At 41.0% G+C, this 9,299-nt stretch overlaps 1 non-coding gene across 1 annotated transcript; it reads right to left on the reverse strand.

Annotated features, from left to right (window-relative positions):
* Window positions 1-600: 600 nt before the first annotated feature.
* LOC128597823 (U6 spliceosomal RNA) lies at window positions 601-707 on the reverse strand. Its single transcript, XR_008383381.1, has one exon. It is a non-coding gene; the product is annotated as a U6 spliceosomal RNA (small nuclear RNA).
* Window positions 708-9,299: the final 8,592 nt, after the last annotated feature.

The following is a 9,299-nucleotide window of genomic DNA, read 5'->3' on the forward strand; positions in this document are numbered from 1 at the left end:
ATAAATTCAAATCTCAAACATTTGCCAAAGAATGCCATATTTATAAGTCTTCAGGATATAATCTTTTTATTCTCCTCTTAAAACACAGATAGTGGCTTACAACCTTCCGTGCCATGTCTAAAAATTATTGGTAGGCTGTTGTTGGTATTTTTCTCCCAAATCACTCTTTGTTTTTTTTATTTTTATTAAATCATAGCTGTGTACATTAGTATGATCATGGGGCACCATACACTTGGTTCATACATCGTTTGACACATTTTCATCACACTAGTTAACATAGCTTTCGTAGCATTTTCTTATTTATTTTGCTAAGACCTTTACATTCCACATTTACTAGGATTCATATATACCCTTGTAAGATGCACTGCAGGTGTAATCCCATTAATCCCTCTCCCTCCCCTCCCTTTCCCCCTTCTCCCTATTCTTAGGTTGTAACTGGGTTATAGGTTTCATGTGAAGGTCCTACGTTAGTTTCATAATAAGGGTGAGTACATTGGGTACTTTTTCTTCCATTCTTGAGACACTTTGCTAAGAAGAATATGTTCCAGCTCCATCCATGTAAACATGAAAGAGGTAAAGTCTCTATCTTTTTTTTTTTTTTAATATATGGAACGCTTCACGAATTTGCGTGTCATCCTTGCACAGGGGCCATGCTAATCTTCTCTGTGTCGTTCCAATTTTAGTATATGTGCTGCCGAAGTGAGCACTCTCCATCTTTTTTTAAGGCTGTATAATATTCCATGGTGTACATATACCACAATTTATTAATCCATTCGTGGATCGATGGGCATTTGGGCTTTTTCCATGAATAGGGCTGCAATAAATATTCTGATACAAATATCTTTGTTATGTTGTGATTTTTGGTCTTCTGGGTATATACCCAGTAGAGGGATTACAGGATTGAATGGCAGATCTATTTTTAGATCTCTAAGTGTTCTCCATATCTCTTTCCAAAAGGAATGTATTAATTTGCATTCCTACCCGCAGTGCAGAAGTGTTCCCTTTTCTGCACATCCACGCCAACATCTCTGGTCTTGGGATTTTGTGATATAGGCTAGTCTCACTGGAGTTAGATGATATCTCAAAGTAGTTTTGATTTGCATTTCTCTGATGATTAAAGATGATGAGCATTTTTTCATATGTCTGAAGGCCGCACACCTGTCTTCTTCAGAGAAGTTTCTCTTCAAGTCCCTTGCCCAGCCTGCGACGGGATCCCTTGTTCTTTTCTTGCTAATGCATTTGAGTTCTCAGTGGATTCTGGTTATTAAACCTTTGTCAGAGACATAACCTGCAAATATCTTCTCCCATTCTGAGGGCTGTTTGCTTGCTTTACTTACTGTGTTCTTGGCTGTGCAGAAGCTTTTTAGTTTGATCAAGTACCAATAGTGTATTTTTGAAGCAGCTTCAATTGCCCGGGGGGTCCTTCTCATAAAAAACTCGCCCAACCCAATTTCTTCAAGGGTTTTCCCTGCAATGTCTTCTAGTAATTTTATAGTTTCATGTCTTAGGTTTAAATCTTTAATCCAGTGAGAGTCTACCTTGGTTAATGGTGAGAGGTGTGAGTCCAGTTTCAGTCTTCTACAGGTTGCCAGCCAGTTCACCCAGCACCATTTGTTAAATAGGGAATCTTTTCCCCACTGAATGTTTTTAATTGGCTTGTCTAAGATTAAATAACGATAAGTAGCTGGATTCATCTCTTGGTTCTCTATTCTGTTCCAGACATCTACTTCTCTGTTTTTGTGCCAGTACCATGCTGTTTTGATCACTACTGATTTGTAGTATAGTCTGAGATCTGGTAGCGTGATTCCTCCTACTTTGTTTTTATTTTTGAGTAATGTCTTGGCTATTCGAGGTTTTTTTCTGATTCCATATAAAACGAAGTATTGTTTTTTCAAGATCTTTAAAGTATGACAGTGGAGCTTTAATGGGGATTGCGTTGAAATTATGTATTGCTTTGGGTAGTATGGACATTTTAACAATGTTAATTCTTCCCAACCATGAACATGGTATATTTTTCCATTTGTTAACATTCTCAGCTATCTCTTTTCTTAGAGTTTCATAGTTCTCTTTATATAGATCTTTCACGTCCTTTGTTAGATAAACTCCCAAGTATTTCATCTTCTTTGGCACTACTGTGAATGGGATAGAGTCCTTAATTGTTTCTTCAACTTGACTATTTTTGGTGTATATAAAGGCTACCAATTTATGAATGTTGATTTTGTAACCTGAGACACTGCTGTATTCCTTGATCACTTCTAAGAGTTTTGTAGTAGAGTCCCTAGTATTTTCCAGATATACAATCATATCATCTGTGAAGAGTGAAAGTTTGATCTCTTCTGACCCTATGTGGATACCCTTGATCTCCTTTTCTTCCCTAATTGAGGTGGCTAAAACTTCCATTACAATGTTAAAGAGCAATGGAGACAATGGGCAGCCTTGTCTGGTTCCTGATCTGAGTGGAAATGATTCCAATTTAACTCCATTCAATATGATATTGGCTGTGGGTTTGCTGTAGATGGTCTCTATCAGTTTAAGAAATGTCCCTTCTAGACCAATTTTCTTAAGTGTTCTGATCATGAAGGGATGTTGGATGTTATCAAAAGCTTTTTCTGCATCGATTGAGAGGATCATATGGTCTTTGTTTTTTAATTTGTTTATGTGCTGAATTACATTTATAGATGTACATATATTGAACCATCCTTGAGACCCTGGGATAAAACCGACTTGGTCATGATGTATGATTTGTTTGATATGTTGCTGGATTCTGTTTGTTAGAATCTTGTTGAATATTTTTGCATCTATATTCATTAGAGATATTGGTCTATAATTTTCTTTTCTTGTTGAGTCTTTTCCTGGTTTGGGGATCAGGGTGATGTTTGCTTCATAGAACGTGTTGGGTAGTCTTCCTTCTTTTTCTACCTTTTGGAACAGGTTGAGTAATATAGGTACCATTTCCTCTTTAAAGGTTTGGTAGAATTCTGACGTGAAACCATCTGGTCCCGGGCTTTTCTTTTTGGGGAGATTTTGTATGGTTGATGTTATTTCCGAACTTGATATGGGCCTGTTCAACATTTCCACTTGATTTTGGTTAAGTCTTGGAAGGTGACATGCTTCCAAGTATTGGTCAATTTCCTTCAGATTTTTGTATTTCTGAGAGTAAAGTTTCTTGTAATATTCATTAAGGATTTTTTGGATTTCTGAGTAGTCTGTTGTTATTTCATCTTTGTTATTTCTGATTGATGAGATTAGAAATTTTACTCTTTTTTTCCTGATTAGGTTGGCCAAAGGTTTATCTATTTTGTTGACCTTTTCAAAAAACCAGCTTTTTGATTTATTGATCTGTTGTACTATTCTTTTGTTTTCAATTTCATTTAGTTGTGCTCTGATTTTGGTTATTTCTTTTCTTCTACTGGATTTGGGGTTGGAGTGTTCTTCCATTTCCAGTCTCTTGAGATGTCCCATTAAGTTGCTTACTTCCTCTCTTTCCGTTCTCCTGAGGAAGGCTTGCAGTGCTATGAATTTCCCTCTTAGAACTGCCTTTGCGGTGTTCCAGAGGTTCTGATAGTTCGTGTCTTCATTGTCGTTTTGTTCCAGAAATTTGGCAATTTCCTTCTTGATCTCATCTCTGACCCAGCTATCATTCAGCATAAGGTTATTTAACTTCCATGTTTTTGTATGTGTATGCAGATTCCTGTTGTTACTCATCTCAAGTTTCATTCCATGATGGTCCGATAAGATGCATGGAATAATTTCTATTCCTTTAAATTTACTGAGGTTAGACTTGTGACCTAAGATGTGATCGATTCTGGAGTAAGTTCCGTGGGCTGATGAGAAGTATGTGTATTCAGTTTTGTTGGGATGAAATGTTCTGTAGATGTCTGCTAAATCTAAATGCTGGATGGTTAGATTTAAATCTAGAATTTCTTTACTCAGCTTTTTGTTGGAAGATCGATCCATCACTGCCAAAGGAGTGTTAAAATCTCCGACTATTATAGAGTTGGAGGAAATCAAGTTGCTCATGTCTGTTAGAGTTTCTCTTATAAATTGAGGTGCATTCTGGTTGGGTGCATAGATATTAATAATTGAAATCTCATCATATTGAGTCTTACCCTTAACAAATATGAAGTGACCATTTTTATCCTTCCTTACTTTTGTTGGTTTAAAGCCTATTGTATCCGCAAATAAAATTGCAACTCCTGCTTTTTTCTGGTTACCATTTGCCTGAAATATGGATGACCATCCTTTCACCCTGAGTCTGTATTTGTCTTTTTTAAGATGTGACTGTTGTATGCAACAAATTTCTGGCCTTAGTTTTTGTATCCAGTCAGCTAACCTATGTCTCTTTAGAGGGCAGTTTAAGCTATTCACATTAATGGAGAGTATTGATAAGTTTGGTGAAATTTGGGGTATTGAGTTTTTCGAAAGTCCAGTGGGCATTTTTAATCCTTTTGCCATTGTGGAATTTGGAGTTTGATCAGCAGTTTCTGAGTGAGTTTACTTTTGTAGTAGAGGATTGGTTATTATGGAGGATAGGTCTGAGAATATCCTGAAGAGCTGGTTTGGTTATGGCAAATTTCTTTAGCATATGTATGTCATTAAAGTATTTAATTTCTCCATCATAAATGAAACTCAGTTTAGCTGGGTACAAGATCTAGGGTTGAAAGTTATTTTGCTTGAGGAGATTAAATGTTGATGATCACCCTCTTCTGGCTTGAAAAGTTTCAGCAGAGAGATTTGCAGTCATTCTAATGTTCTTCCTTTGAAGGTAATAGATTTCTTTCGCCTGGCCACTTTGAGAATTTTCTCCTTCATATTAACTTTAGTGAAGTTAATTATGATATGCCTGGGGGATGTCTTATTGGGGTTGAGTTGTGCTGGGGTTCTGGAAGCTATCTGCTATCTGAATTTCAGGTTCTCTAGGCATGTCTGGAAAATTCTCTTTCATAATTTCATGCAGAAGGGCCCCTGACCCCAGTGAGGCCACTTCATCTGTTTCAGGAATTCCTATGAGTCGGATATTTGCCTTCTTCGAGTTATCCCAGAGCTCTCTGAGTGAGTGATCCATTTTTGGTCTCCATTTCTCTTCCTCTTTGAGAGTTTGGGGGCGTTCAAAGGCTTTATCTTCAATGTCGGAGATCCTTTCTTCTGCTTGGTCCATTCTGTTGCTATGGGATTCTACTGTATTTTTCATATCTTTGAGGGCTGCAAATTCTTGTTTCAGTGTGTCTAAGTCTTTGGTGGTTTTGTCTTTAAATTCATTAAATTCTTGAGACAGCTTTTGAATTTCTCCACAAATTCCTAATTCCATTTTGTTAATCTTGTTTTCCATCCAAATTCTGAATTCGATTTCTGACATCTCAGCCAGTTGTTTGTGAATGGGATCTTCAATTACATCTGCCGTATCTTTCCTTGGGGGTGGTTGATCTATTCTGGTTATTCATGTTACCAGAGTTTTTCCACTGATTCCACCCCATGATTGTTTTACTCCCTTTGATTTTCCTCTGGTGTTTTGTCGAGGACCCGTACAGTGCTGTGGCCTGAGAAACTGGGGCCCTGTTTGTTGTAGAGGGGCTAAGTGGTTCTGTCTTGTTTTCAGCTGGTTTCTATGTGACCCTAGTGAAATAGTTACTCTGGGTTGAAGTCTCAGCTGTGGAGAAATACCAGCAATTAAGTCACCCCACCCACCACAGGCAACAAATGGAAAAGGAAAATCAAACCTTCCTACAACCAGACATCCAGGGCAACACCTGGATAGTCCCCAGGTGAGTGACTCAGTTCAAAAGGTCTAAGTCAATTGTCTCAGTCAGCAGCTGCCTCGGGTGGGAGAGTTCAAGAGGTCCCTGGGAACTAGATCACAGGGGTCTGGTGACTGCTCTAAAATGGCTTGCTCCAGTGCTGCGTGGAGTCAGGAATAGCCACCAGTAAATAGATCAGTCTGGGAAGATTGATGCCTCCTTCCCCACCTTGCAGTTCTGTCACACCCAGTCGCTGCTAGCCCCACAGGGCTGTGACCCAGTCAGTTGTCTGCAGTAAGCAGATACTCCAGGGGTTTGCACCTGCCTAAGTCACAGGGTAGTCTGTGTCTGCTCGACTAGGCCACTATTCTCTGTCTTTATCCAGCAGGGGGTGGTGTGGCCTGTCAACCTCGGGTACTTGATGGATGCTGGAGGTGTTCACTCAGTTCCAGCCCAACCCTTAGTTTATGTTACTGGGTGAAGGGAACAACCCTGTGGGAGTTTGTTTCTGACCTTGCCAGATTCCTCTGCAGAGGAGAGGCTGATTTGAGTTCCCAGAACCTGTGCCTCAGGCCCTGTCTTTAGTCCTGTGGGTTTGTATTCGCAGCACAATCAGTTGTTGGCTGTAGCCTCTTGGCCTCCTTTGTCTATAGGCTGGTGATCCCCTAAGGGCCAGGTGCATCTTAGGCTCAGTAGAGTGGTCCTCTGGATCAGCCCCACCCTGGGAGTTTCCCGGCTCTGTGGGTGTGTTTTCTAGTCCCTGTGTTCCACCCAGGTCAGTACCGTCTCAGGAAAACCCTTTACCCACGGGGCCTGTGTTTCAGTCCCAGGTCTGTTCTATGGTGGTTGCCATCTGAGAAGATGCTTGGCCTCATCTGGTGGCCCAGGAAAACAGGAGGAGAGGCTATGGGATACCTTGGGGTGGGCCTTGTTATTGCTGAAGACGGCTGTTGCTCTGCACCTTGGGGCACCACCGCTCCAGTGTAATTCCCTCTCAGCCAACCGTCATCTTCTCACTCCTTTTCTACAGAGTCAGCACTGGCCAGCTGCAGTCCAGGTCCTGTCTACACTTCTCGAGAGTTCACCCAAGAATCTGGACTCCTGGGGGGGCAGGTCTCCAGATCACGGAGTGAGAGTGGAGGGGAGTGTTAGGAGCTCAGAGTTGCAGGTCGTAACACCAAGCTCATTGAGACCAAATGAACAAATGAACAGATACAAAGGTTACCAGGCACATGGGCCCATAGATACAGAGACAGACGGAAACACATACACATACAGGCAACAGTCATGATAACAGCAATATAAGAACAACTGCAATAAAAATAGTGATAGTCGTAAAATAATTGAAAGAAAGGAAAAAAAAGAGAGAAAAAAGTGGTGTTAGAAGGAATGTTAAATGAGAAGAAAGAAGAAATTAAAATTAGAAGACATAGAAATAAAAAGTATATCTATATAAAAAGTAATAATAAAAAATTATCGAAATCTCCTCTAAGAAAATGATGAGGAAAAAACAGACAAAAACAAAACAACAACAACAACAACAAAAAACAACACTAAAACAAACAAAAAAAAACACAAAACAAAATTAAAAAAAGGTACCAACTACAAAAATATTCTTGTGTGTAGAAATATACCTATATTTATCTATATGTCTGCTGTAGGGAATCGACTTTCTTTTTTTTTTTTTTTTTTTGTAGAGACAGAGTCTCACTTTATTACCCTCGGTAGAGTGCCGTGGCCTCACACAGCTCACAGCAACCTCCAACTCCTGGGCCCAAGCGATTCTCCTGCCTCAGCCTCCCGAGTAGCTGGGACTACAGGCGCCCGCCACAACGCCTGGCTATTTTTTGGTTGCAGTTTGGCCAGGGCCGGGTTTGAACCCGTCACCCTTGGTATACGGGGCCGGCGCCTTACCGACTGAGCCACAGGCGCCGCCCTTTTTTTTTTTTTTTTTTCTCACTCATGCCTCTTTATTTTTATTTTTATTTTTTTTTATTTGTTCGGCATTTTATTAGAAAGTCCAGACAATGTTGGAGGCAGGCTGTGAAGGAGGGCTGCTGGAGGCTGTGCTTGGTCTCCAAGGGAATCAACTTTCGTAGGAATATATTCATACTGCAATATACTTTCTGGAAACCAGGTGGCACTGTGAGTGGTTCTGAGACTTATACGTGATTTACAGTTTATACCGTTACCATGGTAACCACCTTCCATGGCCGATCACCATTTTGGAGTTTCCGTAAAAGTTTGTCGCCTAAGAATTGTGCAACCTCGGCTTTTCTTTTCCAGACAGCACTTGCGACCGATCTTCCCACTCAGTGCAGGTGTCCACACTTCCTAAGTCCCTCCACTCTGTTCCCAGGTTCCCCCGCAAACTGGCGACTGCAATCGGCCATAAGGGGAGCGGTGCTGAGTTCACGCAGTTGTTGGCAGGCTCATGGCTCTATCTCCTGTAGCTGTTTCCCACGGCTTCAGCAGCCAAAGCTGGTCCGCGGCTTCAGTAGCTTCGCGGCTCCAGAAGCCAAAGCTGGGTCCTAGGCTTCAAGCCGGTTCCTGTGGTTGGAGTGCTTGGGGGACTTATTCTGAGTTTTATGGTTTAGAGTTTCCCTTGGGCACCCGCCAGTTCGCCACGCAGCCTGAACCACCAGCCCCCTCCAACACCTGGGGGAAAGGTGCCCGCCCTTTTGGGTGGTTCAAAATGTCTGTTTCCCGGGCAGGATTCCTTCCCTTCAATTGTCCAACAGTTTTCCCAGCTCCCCATGGTTTTGAGTGGCTCTCCTTTCAGATGCCTCCCTCAGTTCAGGATTAATTATTTGTCAATTGGATTTTGTCAGCATTTACAACTGCTGACCTCCGTAGGGGAGGGGCCTGCTGGCCTGCACGGCTGAGCAGGGAAGAATCTCTACAACAGAGTCTGTGATTTTAAATTACCCCTCATATATAGCAAACCGCCAGTTCACTGGGCGTCTCCAGCTGTCTATCGACTCCAATAATCCACACACAGGGAAGGTCCAGACCGCCTTTCCTCTCACCTGGTGGCTTGGGAGAGGTGGGCTACACGTCCGTCCTGTCCGCCATCATGCTCCCCCAAATCACTCTTTAATAAAAGTTGTAGCCTTTTGAGGTCCTGGATCTGTGTAGATGGCCTTTGTTTTAACTCTCTGCCTTACACGGTCCTAAGGCATTACTTGTAATGCCAGTAGAAACTGCATTCTTGGGGTATGAGAGACTTGGCTCATACATACACATTTCATCATATCTTCCTCTCTTACTTGTTTTCAGTTTTCTTTTTGATACTGAAACCTGAGGATTGCTCATTCTCAGCTATGACTTCAAAAAAATTGCTATATTTTGTTGAGTATTTATAGATTTTTATATTAGAAGGGTTTACAGACAATATAATATGTCAATAGAGAACTGTAATCATTCAACCATTTAAAAATAATTTTTAAGTTGAGAAAAGAAGATAAATGTGCATGAATTCCATTTTCTGTTTATTCTACAAACAAAGCAAAAGTGTAAAACTTCCCTCACCTACTTGTTTCTGACTGTATTTATCTTTCATAA

The sequence above is a fragment of the Nycticebus coucang genome, chromosome 10 (assembly GCF_027406575.1).
Source record: "Nycticebus coucang isolate mNycCou1 chromosome 10, mNycCou1.pri, whole genome shotgun sequence".
NCBI classification, from domain to species: Eukaryota; Metazoa; Chordata; class Mammalia; order Primates; family Lorisidae; genus Nycticebus; species Nycticebus coucang.